The following is a 15,552-nucleotide window of genomic DNA, read 5'->3' as shown; positions in this document are numbered from 1 at the left end:
CCACACACGCAGCACGCCTCCCTGCACTTTTTTTTTTTTTTTTTCCGTGTAGGATGTATAGGTTCTGGGGACTATAAGGTGGACATCTTTGGAGTGCCATTAGTTCTCTCACAATATATTTTGTAAATAATGAACATAAAATATTTTGGCAATAAAAAAAAGTGATCACATGCCCAGCCCCGCGTGGCTCAGTGGCTGAGCCTCGACCTGTGAACCAGGAGGTCACGGTTGGAATCCTGGTCAGGGCACATGCCCTGGTTGTGCCCAGTGTGCGGCATGCAGGAGGCAGCAATCAATTGTTTTCTCATCATTGATGTTTCTATCTCTCTCCCTTCCTCTTTGAAACCAACTTTTAAAAAGTGGTAAGTATGGGGCGCAGGTACAGTGCTTTGGCCAGGAAGCCTCAGACTAATGAAAGGATAGGGTCCTCTCATTGCCACGTGCAAGTCCCAGCTGGAGGTCAGGGCCCACCCAGCACAATTATAGCCAACCGCTGTGGTTGTAAGCTTGAACCTATGGTCCAAACACGTGGCCCCACGTGCCTTGTGCTAGAGTTCAGGTGCATGTAGTTGAGTAGGGTTGAAACTCACAAGAATGTTGTAAACAACGTGATCACGCCCCTACTTTGCCTCGTGGCATCTGCTATAAAATAAAGACTCGGGCTTGTGGGCGCTGGCGCTGTCTCCGCATCAGGGAGCAGTGTCCCTCCCGAGACCCAGCCTTCATTCTCTTATCTGTCTTTCCTTAATCCTTTCACACACACACACACACCCCCCCCCCCCCCCGCCCCTACTCAGTTTACCTTTGGCCGAAACGGGTAAGAAAGACGGCCTAGAACAGCTGCCCTCTTGCTCATTCCTGCAACTCTAACGGGCATCTGCTACCAGCTCTGGAGAGCACCCTTCCACTTTGGCTGGAGGGCAGCAGAGGGAGCAACTTGTGACCAGGTGGCCCAAGACAGCCCCAAAGGCAAGTCGTGAGGGTGGGGGTTGGGGGCAGGGGGCAGGGGAGAGAATGGCTCGGGACTGGGAAGGGGCAAGATGTCCCCTATTTGCCTGTCCCTGCGATTCCTGCAGCTGGCACGATTTTTAGAGGCAAAACCAGGACACCGTGGGGCGCCGGGGCGCGGTTTCCATTCGAGTAGAAGGATTGCAGGCACTGGGTGCTGTTGGTATTGAACCCCTCTCGGAGCATCTCATGCACGCAGCGTCTACACGTCTACACCGCTGTCTCCCTTCGCACCCACCCGCTGCTCCGTGCACCCCCAGCCTGCCCTGCCCACCTCGCCCACCCCGTGATCCCGCTGCGCCCCCGCCTCTCACACTAGCTCTTGGCCGCCCCGTTTCTGCTTTCTCCGCGAGCCCCGAACCCTTGCTGCTCGGACACTCGTATCTGCTTTTCTCCCAAACAACAACACTGCCTTTCTCAAGCCGCCTGCCCCCCGCCACCCCTTTGGTTCCGAGCCAGGTCTCGCCGGGAGAGTCGGACGGATTCCGCTGACTCGGCACCGCGTGTTGGCGCTCCCCGTTTCCCTCCCCGCTCTCCTTCACCCCCAACCTCGGCACCTGAGGGGCATCGCGCCCACCCAAGGACACCCCCGTCTTGGCCCCTCTCCGCTGCCACCCCCCCCCCCCCCCCAGCGATTCCGGAGGGACGGGATCCAGGTGCCGCGTGCCCAGTGGCGGAGTGGGCCGGTGGCCGCCACCCTCGCCCTCTGAAAAGCCCTCTCTGGTCTGGGGGTTCCCTTAGGGTTGGTTTCAGGATATTCTGGGGCCTCTGGGGTGCATCTCTCGGGGTCGCCGGGGGACCCGCCCTGGCCGCAGGTGGCACGACCTCGGGGCAGCCTTCCCTGGCACGTGGGGCCAGGGGCTCCCCACCACCTCCTGCGACCCCCAAAACTCCACCCACCCGGTTCGCAAGGGGAAGGAGAGGAGAGGGAAAGGAAGGCTTGAAGAGAAGGCAAGGCCAAGCTCTGGAAGCGGTTTCCTAGGCATTTTTTCTTGCACCTGGAACAGAAATGATATACAATGTATGGGCCGCTAGATACCCTTTGACAGTGCTCAAAGGACATGTATTTTTTACGCTTCATTGAGCTGTAACTCGCATATCATAGCATTCGTCCACTTAGTGTGTAATTCAATGGTTTAGTATATTCACGGGGCTGTGCAATCATCACCACAGGGAATTTTGGACCGTTTGCCTCTCTGTAAAATCAAGCCATTGCCCACTTCCTCCTCACCCACCGCCCCTAAAGGAAATCACATAATGTGATACTTTGTGGCTGCCTTCTTTCACTTCGCATAATGCTTCCCCAGTTCATCTATGTTGTAGCATGTATCAGTACTTCATCTCTTTTTTTTATCACCAATAATATTCCATTGTTTGGATATAACACATTTTGTTTCTCCACTCGTTAGTTGATGGACATTTGGGTTGTATCCACTTTTTTGGATATTTTGAATAATGCAGCCATGAATATTCATGTGTAAATATTTGTGTGGACATATGTTTTCAATTCTCTTGGCTATATACTTGGGAGTGGAATCGCTAAGTTTTATAGTAACGCTAAGCCTAACATTTTAAGGAACCACCAAAGACCTAATTTTAGGTATTTTGGAAAGGGGGGCGGGGGGTGGGGCCAGTTCGAAAAGCAATGGAATGGATCTGCAACCCAGGTGTTGACGAAGAACCTTCTCTACAGACAGCCTACTCTCTGGAGACTTCTGGGAGCGATTGCTCACTGTATTGAGAGTAGATAGGGCTCAGAGAGGGCTGGATCCAGGGAGGATGCCCTCCTCCCCGGGAGAAGGGAGACAGACATCCCACCTCTCAGCTATCACCATTCCAGAGGCTGTACACAGAAAGAAGTCCACAGGAACACCCAGCGGTGGCTGGTTGTAGTGGGGGCTCTGGTGAGAGTGTGGGGGGGCGGGGAGAAGCATGGCTTTACAGCTGAAATAATATTTACCTCCACATCTGAGAGACTCTGCAGCAAGGAACAGGGAACAGCATGGGGTAAAGCCCAGCCATGGGAAAGTGCTTGGTGAACTTGGCTGTGGTGAAAAGAGGGGGATGGGAGTGGAGGAGACAGGCCCAGGAGGGTGAACGGAGGCCTGGCTTCCATGCCAGGGAGTTTGGATTGAACCTGTAGCCACTTTCTTCCCAGGGAGTTCTTGGAATGAGCCCAGATGACAGATGTGGTCAGATGTCTGCATGGCCCTGGTCCCCATCTGCATTGCCTGGGCGCCCTCTGTATTGCCACAGTGTGGCAGGTTTGGCACCCTGCGGTGGCAGAGGGCCAAGTCTGAACTGTGTGCACAAAGGTTGTTATCCTGGCCTTTGTACCTTCTGCTCCAGGGACCTGCCAGGCTTCCAACTCCAGATCAAATTTATGTTCAGGTTTGCCCACATCTTCTTGGGAATTGAATCCTTTCATAATTCTACAACATTGTGTAATGTTTAGACATCAGGAAACCAGAGGGAGTTGACATAGGGTTAGATAATAATAGAGCATTTTAAAATAGCTAATGGATTCCATATTACTTTTCTCTTCACTAATGGTTAAACTCCCCATAAAGTCCACAGGGTCAGATTGCTCTGATTCATCTACAAGTGGTTTCCGATAGTTTTAAAACAAGGATGAATTATATCAAAGCTGGAATGATTATGAGCTTCTGAACCAAAATGTATCTTTAGCCTAATTTTATTGTTTGCAGTTTGAGCCAAGAGCTAATTTAATTAATGTTTATATGAGCAGTAAACATCATTAATAATAGTGTGGTGCATTGTTAAATTTGTGGCCCCCCCAGCGAATGGTGTCCCCGAGTCCTCACTCCCTTGCAAGGTGACTTTGCTGCTCCTCCCTGAATCAAGAGGTTCAACTATTTCTCCACTCTTTGACTCTGGGCTTGATTTGGCCAATGGAATGAATGCAGCAGAAGTGACATTGTGCAACCTCCAAGACTAGGCCTTAAGTGGTATTATAAATTCCATTTTTAATCTCCTGGAGCACCCAGAGACCAGGTGGAAGAGAAGCCCAGTGGACAGCCAGACCGAGGCTCCAGACAAGTGAATGAAGCCATCGAAGACTTCCAGCCTCAGCATTCCCACCAGCTCTCAGAGCCAGGGGAGACCCACAGAAACTTGAGAAACAATATATTGTTGCTTTAAACCACTAAATTTTAGGGTCATTTTTTAATGCAACAGTAGATAACAAATACAAATAGTATCCTAAATGGTAACAGTTTTCACTATAAAAACTGGCCTCATCTTTAAAAACAGGTATTTTCCCACTTTTCAGAACAGTAAGGTAGTGTTTTCACCTTTGAAAGAAAGTGGAGTTGTTCAAGAATGACTGTGAGCCCAGCTGGAGTGGCTCTGTTGGTCGAACATCGTCCCATGAACCAAAAGGTCACCAGTTCAATTCCTGGTCAGGGCACAAGCCAGGGTTGTGAGCTTGATCCCCAGTATGATGTGTGCAGGAGGCAGCTGATCAATGTTTCTCACATTGATGTTTCTTTCTCCCTCTCCATTCCTCTCTCTCTAAATTTAATAGAAACATAAAAAAGATTTAACGAAAAGAAGAAAGTCTGTAAATTTAAATTTGAATGCCAAAGTATAATAATGTTTAGCCATTTAAAAACAACACAAAACTGAGGCATTTTGTTATTCAGACTAAGAGCTAGTTAGGATGAAAGAAAAAGAAATTGATAAATGAGTTCATTGATTGCTTCTCATTTTGTCCTTATCCAGTGCTTTGCTTACTTCTAACTCACAGAAGTTTGAATCTGTCCTCCTTTGCATTTGGCTTTGAATAAGCAAAATTGTGCTTTCCTTTCTGCACCCTTTCAAGGCTACTGCTTCCCTCCCAGCAGCTCTCTCCACACTGGTATACAACACGCCCTCTTCCTGACATCATGACCTTTTCCTTTTCGAGACTTTAAATTAAAACTTATCTCCCAATATCAGGATTTGTCCTTTTCTTTGCTCTTTTATCGAAAAAAAAAAAAATGACTGAACAATACACCTTTTATGGGTTCTCTTGAAATTAAGGAATTGATAACAATGTATTCCTCTGATCTCAAGAATACTGGGCAACAGATACCTAGAGAAAAAGGATGAGTTAAGAAATTACTGTTTAGACTTTTGATACTGTTATTTTATATATTTTAAATTTCTGCCCCGCCGGCATGGCTCAGTGGTTGAGCATCAATTCAAGAACCAAGAGGTCACAGGTTCGATTCCCAATCAGGGCACATGCCCGAGTTTCGGGCTCAGTTCCCAGTGGCAGTGGATCAGTGATTCTTATCATTGATGTTTCTATTTCTCTCCCTCTCCCTTCCACTCTGAAATCAAGAAAAATATATTTTAAAAAATTTACATTTCCATACTGTACATTTTTTACTTCAGTGCACAATTCTGTGTATTTCAGCATATGTGGAAATATGTGTACCCACCACCACAATCAGGATCAAGAACCTTTCATCCCCCCAGAAACTCCCTCCTGTGCCTTGTATTATGAAACCCTCTGTCACCCCTAGCCCCTGGTACCCACTAGTCTTGCCTTCCCAGAAGTTCATATACATTGGGTCATATAGAATCTATCTTTTGAAGACTGACTTCTTTCAATCACCCGTCCATGTCTGGGGGTGTATAAGTAAAGTGTTCCTTTTTATATCTGAGTAGTATTCCATTGTATGCATGTATCACCATTTGTTTATCCATTCACTCATTGAAAGATGTTTGGGTTGTTTCCAGTTTGAGGCAATTATGAATAGAGCTACTATAAATGTCTCATTTTAATTAAAAATCTATTTCTAGATTTATGCATTTTCATCACTAACTATATCTATTTTGGCTGTTCATTTCAAAACTACTTTATCAGCAGACATATTAAGCCATGATTTATGCTACTTTGACATTTATTTAAAGTGCTTATTCTAGTAGTTTTGGGGGAGATTAAATGAGCATTTCCTTTGCATTATCACTTTTATTAGATAAATATCTTTTGTAAAAAAAACATGGTTTGATATGTCCCACAAATTGTGACAACTCAAGACAAAGTAAGATCAAATCCATATAATAGATACAAATAGACTAAAGTGGTAGCTTGGAACAGACCAATTTTACACATGATCTGAAGGTGGAGAGATAAAAATAATTTTTTGTTTTAATTTGATGCATTTTTGGTTTGACCTTAGAAAGTACTCAATATGTTGGCAGCTAGAAATTGCATGAATTTGTTGATAATGTGTTTTGGCATCCTTGAGGGTGGTTTTGGGTACAGAAAAACTGTCAGATGTTTATTTTGGCTTTACATTTAATTTACAATATGTGAAAGTTACAAGTCCTAAATCCTTATTCTCTTATTGGTTATTAAATTGAGGTTACCGTGTGCTCTCCCTCCTGGGAGCACATCTGCACCTTTCCCCTCTTTCCCCCCACAGGCGTGCACCTCCTAAACTCTAAGGGCCTTCAGGAGACTTGCAACCAGGGGAGCTTGTCCCAGGCTAATCCCCTGGACCTGTCCACAGGGGCCCCTGTTCACTCATTCTCCAGTGAGCTGACAGCAGTCCCCCCTTGGTGGGCAAGGAGAGCCCCTCACGTGGTTTCAAAGCCCAGGGCTTCAAAGAAAACCACCAGGAAACCTGTGTCTGTTAGACACTGAAGGACTCCTGGATGAGCAGGAGAGGTGAATTGTGTCTTAGGTCAACAATCAAATGAAAACCTCAGGGTTATGCCTTCCAAGGCAAGCCCACACCCTTCCCTGGAGCGTACCCACAGGAAATCCTATGTGTTAGAATTTATAGTTAGTGATGAAAATGCTTAAATTAATAAAACATTATTGCAACATCCCATCATGATTTAATAAATCCTATTGACGCAAATCATTTCATCCATTTAATAACATGGTGTTATTCTTAGCAACTAGATATTGGTTTAAAAAATCACATTTGATTAAAGCAAGCACATCAAGTCAGAATGTGGGGCTTTCTATAAGATAATGACTCAATTTTTAGATGAGAAGAGCGATAAGAAAAAATAAACTCTCCAGACTTGGAAATAGAAATGGATGACCCAATGTCCTGTCCTTTCAATATCATGCTGGGGCACTAACGCCCTGGGGGGTGCAGCTTTGCTTCAGGCTATTTAAGATTAATTAAGATGTTTTGCAATTCTGTGAGGGAAGAGGATGACATGTACAACATGACAGTGATGTCAACGGTTCTCAGAGCAATTGAGATTAATTTTGTCTGGTAGAGATGCAAATGATTTCTGTCTGGTAGCAACAATCAAAAACATTTTGAATTTAAAAAAGAAAAAGAACATTTTGATGAACAGGTTTATTGCCTTGGAGGTTATTAACCAGGCTTTTTTTTCTAATCTAACTTAGCAGTTATTTTCCAATGCCTGTGTAGCCTTAGTTTCTCAAAGTTTCTTTCAACCAATTAGCCAACCTACTGCTTCCCTCATTTGTGAGTTAATGAAATATTTGATACCTTGTTCCTTTATGTTGTGGGAGACTCAGGTTTTGTCTTTTTAAGAATTCTACTTTGAGCCCTAGCCGGTATTGCTCAATGGATAGAGTGTCGGCCTGTGGACTGAAGGGTCCCAAGTTCAGTTCCCTATCAGGGCACATGCCTGGGTTGTGGGCTCGATCCCCAGTAGTGGGCGTGCAGGAGGCTGATCAACGATTCTCTCTCATCATTGATGTTTCTATCTCCCTTCCTCTCTAAAATCAATACAAATTTATTTAAAAAAAAATAAAAATTCTACTTTGAAAAGAGACTTGAAAATTTTATCAAATGCAATATGTGGGCCTTATTTGGACCCTGTCCTCCAACAAACCAGTTGTAAAGACATGTTGGGGAGACGGAGAACATTTATAAGGTGTCCTAGGTATTAATGCTATTAAGCAAGGATTATTGCCCTGGCTGGTGCTCCGTGGTTAGAGCATCGACCTTTGGACCCAAGGCTTGAGGGTTCCATTCCTGGCCCCGGTTGATGTGTCATTCTCATGTCGATGTTTCTTTCTCTCTCCCTCCTCCCTCCCATCTACTCTCTCTAAAAATCAGTGGAAACAATATCCTGGGATGAGGATTAAAAAAAAAAAAAAAAGGTTTTTTTAGGTGGGAAGATGGCATTAGTGGTATGCAGGAAAAGTATATATATATTTTTACTGTATTAATGATCTGGTATTGTGTAACAAAGTATCCTAAATCACTGAAAGTATTTTAAATGTAGGCTTTATTATTATTTAGGTATGGCAAGTTCAACAGATCAGAAGATGCCTGCCATTAAAAAGAGAGTTTATCATGTTCACACATCCCAAGAGAAGGGGCCACACCATGCTACAGGTGGGTTACATGGGAAGCCAAAGTCAATTCAGAGGCAGAGAGAGTCAGGGGGAAATGTGGGCAAGAGCCTTTAATGTGGTTTCCACAGGGGGGAACAGGTGAGGCAGGGTAAGCAAGCTTAGGATTGGCTGGTCTGAATGATTTCAGTGGCTCTGGGACACAGGGGCTGTCTCTAGTCTGCTAGATGTCCTGGGGGTGATTAGTGCAGGCAGACAGTGGCCCAGAGTGTGAGAGCTCTGTGAGAGGCTGATCAAGGAGGTGGTTGGGTATGGGCTCTGGATTAGCAGGTTTGCCTGTGAAAGCACGTGCTCTTTCTCTGGAATTGGCTAGGCCTGGAGGGACCGTGTTTCCAGGGTCGGCACGGCCCCAGGATCACATGGTTGATACACAGTGACTTTAAAAGTTTCTTGGTATTTTTTACAGCTTCTGAGAGTTAGGAATCTGGGCGTGGCTTAGCCAGGTGGTTTGGCTCAGGATCTCTCAGGAGCACACTGTCCAGATCTGAACCTGACTGGAGCTGGAGGATCTGTGTCCAAGATGGCCTAGGCACATAGCTATTGGAAAGAAGCCTGCATTCTTTGCTGGCTTTGGCCAGAAGCCTCAGTTCTTTTTTTTTTTTTTTTAAAGTATATTTTATTGATTTTTTACAGAGAGGAAGGGAGAGGGATAGAGAGTTAGAAACATCGATGAGCGAGAAACATTGATCAGCTACCTCCTGCACACTCCCTACTGGGGATGTGCCCACAACCAAGGTACATGCCCTTGACTGGAATCGAACCTGGGACCCTTCAGTCCGCAGGCCGACACTCTATCCACTGAGCCAAACCAGTTAGGGTGAAGCCTCAGTTCTTCATAGGCCTGCTGGCTTCTCCTAAAACAAGTGATGAGACAGAGAGAAAGAGAGATAGAGAGAGAGAGAGAGGTAAGCCACACTTACAAAAATCTATATATATATAAAAGGCTAATACACTAAGTGTCCTTCCCTCCATCCAGGTAATGATGTCACATAGCAATGCCTGGTTTCCTCTCCCCAGCGACTAGCCTCCTTGCAGTTTCTTCAGCCCAGGAACACAACTTGCTTTATAGCCAGGTGGAAACATTTTATACTTTAACCAAATGTCTGTGAAGCATTTTCACGTGCCTCATCTCATTTGATCCTCACAGAAGATTTGGAATAGGTAGATAGGAGACTCGGTGGAATCCTATTTTCTTTTCATTAGCCACAAAACGGAGATTTAGAAAGTTTAGAAACTTGACCCGACTGAAAAGAAGTAAGAAATGGTAGACCTTGAAAATGACTTGAGGTTTTCTCATTGCATAGAATATAGTCAAACACTGCTGCAGTTAAATATTTTACCCTGTATTCTCCCTGTATGATCTATAATAATAATCTGCTTCGTGTTGATATTTACTGCTGTGTTACTGACAATTACCTGAAAGAGAAGTTGGGGTGCTTCACTGGGCTGGAAAAAGTTTAGCTAAATCAGAAAGCAGGTCTAATGAAGCAAGTTTGTTCTATATCTATAAAAGGCTAAGTTGACTCACACATGCGCAATACATATAAAGCACTTGCTGGCACCAATTGCAGGTGTGTTTCGATCTGTCATTGTCGATTGTGAATTTGGTTGACACTTATATTATAGAGAAAGGGCAAATAGCAATATTAAAGTATTTCTTCTAATTAATTTCCTTTCAATGTGCATGAATTCGTGCACCAGGCCCCTAGTAAGTTAATATCAGAAGTGACGTACCATCACTTCCTCTGTATGCTATTGGTCATACAGATGAACTATGGTGCAATTGTTGGGGAAGACTACATAGAGTGTGATACCAGGAGGTGGGAATCAAAGTAAGCTAACTTGCATACTACCATAGTCCACCAATGACCCACGTACTTCCCACATGCAAAATACAGTCAACCGCATCCTAGCTGGTTTTGCTCAGTGGTTAGAGTGTCAGCCCGAGGACTGATGGGTCCAGGGTTCAATTCCAGTCAAGGGTATGTACTTTGGTTGCAGGTTCTATTCCCTGCCCTGATTGGGGCACATGTGAGAGACAACCAATCAATGTGTCTCTCTCACATTGATGTTTCTCTATCTCTCCCTCTCCCTTCCACTCTCTCAAAAAATCAATGGAAAAGTGTCCTCGGTGAGGATAAACAAGACACCTCTTCCAGAGTCCGCAGAAGTCTCAATCTATTATAGCATCTGCTCAGTGTCCAGAATCTCATAATCTAAATCAGGTCCACATGTAATCATAATTCCTTAAATATAGTTTCTCCAGTATAGTTCTTCTTGACAAGTTGTCTTCTCCCACCATCCCTCTGTATTAGTCAGCTTGAGCTGCTATAACAAAATGTCATAGACTCAAGGGCTTAAACAACAGACATTTATTTCTCACAGTGCTGGAGGCTGGAAGTCCATGGTCAGATTCTGGTGAGGACTCTCTTTCTGGCTTGGAGATGGCTGCCTATTTGATATATACTAACAAGGCAAAGAGACAGCTAGCTCTCTGGTCTCTCTTTATAAGGGTACTAATCCCATGATGAAGACCCCCACCTTCATGGCCTCATCTAAACTGAATTACCCCTAAAGGCTCCTTCTCCAAATACCAAATACCAAATACCATCACGTTGGGAGGTTAGGGCTTCAACTTATGAATTTTGAGGTGACACACACATTCAATCTATAACACCCTCTCCCACTGAACATATAATGGGACAGACATAGAATAACCACTCTAGACCCTGCTGCTCAAACACAGAGAAAATGAGAGCCATGAAGAAGTTGCTGGTCCATATAGATTCTAGAATCTTCCCAGGTCAATGTAAATTCCTTGTCTCAGGCTTGAGACACTACACTCCAAGGCTCTGGGCTCTGCTCTCTGGGCTCTTGGTTCTTCCCTGCGAGTCATCCATCCTTTTTCATAAAAGGTATCATGTGTTTGCAGCTGAGTGATATTCTCAGTCTACTTTCTGTCAGTAGAATTTTGAGGGTCCAAAGGCCTCTTTTAATTTGATACTATCCCTGTCCCTTTCAGTTCAAGCTGATCATGATTCTGTACATATAATTCTCTTAAAATCTTCTGTGAATCTCATTGGGATCCACTCCATTAGACAAAGGCAATGCCCACAATTCTTTCTGAGATAAGCCTCTCTCTAGGCAGGGCTTCTGCAAAGAACTGAGGGATAAGAAAGCTAAGCTTTCTAGGAACACCATCCTTTGATTGAGAGGGTCTGGGGGTGTCTTAGCCAGTTTGGGCTGCTATAACGAAATACCACAGGCTGGGTACTTAATAAGCAACAGAAATGTGTTTCTCATAGTTCCTGAGGCTGGAAGTCTGAGATCAGAGTGCCATCGTGGTCTGGGGAGGACCCTCTCTGGGTTGCAGACTTTTTGTATCCTCACATGGTAGAAGGGGAGAGGGTGCTCTCTGGGGCTCTTTTATGAGAACTCTAATCTCATTCAGAGGGGCTCCATCCTCATGACCTAATCACCTCCCCAAGTCCCCACCTCCTAAAGCCATCACCCTGGGGATTAGGATTTCAACGTATGGATTTGGGAGAAAGCAAACGTTCAAATAATGGTGGTGAGGCACACCTCTGATCTCTTTAGACTCAGGCAGCGGTTCTCAACCTGTGGGTCGTGACCCCTTTGGCAGTCAATCGACCCTTTCAGAGGGGTCGCCTAAGACCATCCTGCATATCAGATATTTACATTACGATTCATAACAGTAGCAACATTATAGTTATGAAGTAGCAACGAAAATAATTTTATGGTTGGGTCACAACATGAGGAACTGTATTTAAAGGGCCAGAAGGTTGAGAACCAAAGCTTTAGAGGAACTTTTGTCTGAGAACTATTCTGGTATACTACCTTATATCTTTCTGAATCTTTAAAAAATGGTTTTACAGGCACACTCTAGGGTTTATCTGTGGTTCGTAGTTATTTCTGGCGGAGCCCTGAATTTGACTTTTGCTTGGAAGCCATTCCTTAATTCTAGCATAATTTGCCATCTGTAAAGGCTGAGAATTTTGAAACCCATCCAGTCGTAGTTCTTTTCCTCTCAACAGCCCTTCCTTTGATTTATCTCTCTCCTCTGTAAGCAATTAGAAGAAACCAGGCAGCACTTTCAACACACTGGTTCAAGATCTCCTTAACCAGATCACCAGTGCCTTCGATACGTTTTCTTCTGTCCACATACCTTCAGGCAACAGCATTACCAGGCTCCCCCTCCTTCAGTTCTTAATAGCATTTGCCTCGCTTTCCTGCAAGCTCTTACCTGAATCTTTAAAGATGTGGACTCTGTTGTTAATATTTTCTTCAAGGCACTTCACGCTTTCACACTCTCAGTGGAGCCCCTACCCGTTTCAGAGCCATTCCCCCATTTTAGGGGTTTTGTCACAGAGCACCCCACTTGCAGGCATTAAAATGTCTATGAACCATCTATTGCTGTGTCACAATGTAGCCCAAAGTTTAGTAGCTTAAAGCAATTGAAATTATTATCTTGCACAGTTTCTGAGGGTGAGGAATCTGAGAGTGACTCAGCCAGGTGGTTCTGGCCAGGTGTCTCTCAGGCAGTTACCATCAAGGTTACATGTCAGATGGCTGGGGGTGCAGTCATGTGAAACCTGACTGGGGCTGGAGGATCTGTGTCCGTGATGGCCCAGGACATGGCTGTAGGTCAGAGGCTTTCTTTGCCACATGGGCCTTCATGGTGGTGCTCATGACATGGCAGCTGACTTTCCCCAGAGGAAGCAATGATGATGCTGATGCTGATGATGATGATGATAGAGAGAGAGAGAGAGAGAAAGAGAGAGAGAGAAAGAGAGAATGAGAATGTAAGATGGAAGCCACAGTGTCTTTTACAACCTAATACCAGAAGAGACATACCATCACTATTTCTGGATTCTACTGGCCACACAGACCAGGCTTGGTACAATGTGAGAAGGGTGTGGATTCCCAGAGGCAGGGAGTGTTATGTGTCATCTGGAAGGCTGACTACCACAAAATTACTCATGGGCAAAATGTCATGTTGCCTATAATTTACGTGCTCCAGCAAAAAAAGAAATCAATGAAGCAAATTTAGCAAACTATTAACAATAATTATATCTAAGTCTAGGGTATATTGGAGTTTACTCTTCTCTCTACTTTTATATTTGTAAATTTTCATAATAATAGAAAATAGCTAATTTAGGCTTTCTGTCTGTCTGGAAGTGATAGCTTATTGGCTCAAGAATCTTCTAGACACCAGGTACTTTCTTTTGAACCCAGCCTCTGACCTGCCTTCACCAGCAATACCTGCACTCCACATAAGACTCAGTGCTTTCCCTGATGGCTGCCTGCCGCTGCATTCAAGGGATGGAAGGCTGAGTCAGCACCATCACCCCGTCAATGGTAACAGACAAAGTGGAATAAGTCCTCCTTCAGGTATTTTGAGATGTTCTGAAACACACCAGCACTTTTTCTGATTTTGATCCAAAATTTCTTGGGAAAAGCAGTTCCATGAAATACTTTTCCTGACCTTGCCTTCAAGATCAGTGTTAATCACAAGGTTTTAGCAGAGTCAGCGGTTTTGTTTAACTTTGCCTTTGCTCTGTTTGTTAATTCAGCTTGGGCTCATCCAGGCCCTGGAATTTAGTTCTTTATTTCATAATAAAAAAGAAAACAACTTTGGAGGGATAACCAGCTGTGACTGCCGAGTCATCGCTCTTTAATTTATTAAGGAACTCCATGAAACCCTCGTGTTCATTTACTCTGAGTTTTTATAAGAACGTAACTTTTAATTCTTTTCATTTTTTATTTTTTTGAGCCTGGGTTAAATATTAGCTTATGTGGTACATTTTCCAGAGGAACTTGGAATTAAAATAGGCGAAGCTGAGAAACTGCCATTTGGGTGTTGCAAGCAAGCAGTTTGTGCATTTTAGGATAGAAACAAGGATTTGTTCCCGGTCCTCAGTTTGCTCTGGGTGATAACACTCTTGTGATTTCTTTGAATTATTCAGATGTAAAAAAAAATTATTGTGGAAAAATCTGGAGGCAGTAAAATAATCTGTTTGCTGATATTTCCGAATGGGGTGTGAAGGGATCTGTTTGATAGTAAATCTATGTATATTTAGCAAGATAACACTTCTGCAGTGAGGAGGACTGGAGAGTACCCACCATGGTGTGATGGTTTGGTAATGCACCCACTTGGCTAGGCTGAGATATTTTCCCCAGAATTCCCTTTCCTGGTATATTTCCAGTTTGAGCAAGCCACTAGGAATAGTCCATCCTGACACTTGTACCTGCCCTCCTTCAGCTGAACCAAAACAAAATCATGGAAGGTTGACACTGACATGACCTGTACAGATTTTCTAGTTCAATTAGTTTCTAAACTTGGTCCATCATAAGAGTCATCTGGGGAGCCCTTTTGAAATACAGATTCCCCAGTGCCACACCTGAAGATTATAGTTCCGTAGGTCTGAGCCCAGGACATCTGAATTTTATAAGTTCCCTAGGTCAGTGGTTGGCAAACTGCGGCTGGTGAGCCACATCCGGCTCTTTGGCCCCTTGAGTGTGGCCACAAAGTTTCAATCGCACTGTACGTGCACGCCCGCATGTGGTATTTTGTGGAAGAGCCACACTCAAGGGGCCGCAGTTTGCCGACCACTGCCCTAGGTGGTTTTGATGATCAACCAAGGGAGTCTGCTAGTCACTGTGATTGTGGTCTAGTGGCTCTCAAAGTGTGGTCCTTGGATCAGGAGCATCAGGGTCATCACTATCTCCTTGAACCCCTTCCTGATCCTGATCCACCTTCTCTCCACTGGAGTAGTATGATCGCTCCCTCCTCTATTTTTTCCAGTGCTTGCTATTTATAGCTTTCCTATGGCATTCATCGGATTTTGCTTTGCTTTTAATTTTCTCGGTTATTATACCCTTTCTACATCCACAGACTGTACATACTCGAAACTGACTTTGTCTTCCTCATCTTTGTATCACAGAAGCACCTAACAAAATATCTTGCACACAAATACCTTGTTGACTTAAATTGGATTCCCAGTTTATTGTTTCTAATGTTTGTTCTCATTCTGCCTCTTAGAATCACAGTGCCATTCAGCTATAGTCCGCCTTATAATGTACTTTTTATCATCTTTCTTCAAAAACAAACAAGCACGCAGAGACTGAAAGTAGCCACGTAGGATGCTGTGATCATA

This window comes from Myotis yumanensis, unplaced genomic scaffold (genome assembly GCF_028538775.1).
Source record: "Myotis yumanensis isolate MYYU_CA2020_CCGP unplaced genomic scaffold, mMyoYum1.0.hap1 SCAF_4, whole genome shotgun sequence".
In the NCBI taxonomy this organism is placed as follows: Eukaryota; Metazoa; Chordata; class Mammalia; order Chiroptera; family Vespertilionidae; genus Myotis; species Myotis yumanensis.
The sequence above is the reverse complement of the archived record's forward strand: the minus strand, read 5'-3'. Positions refer to the sequence as shown.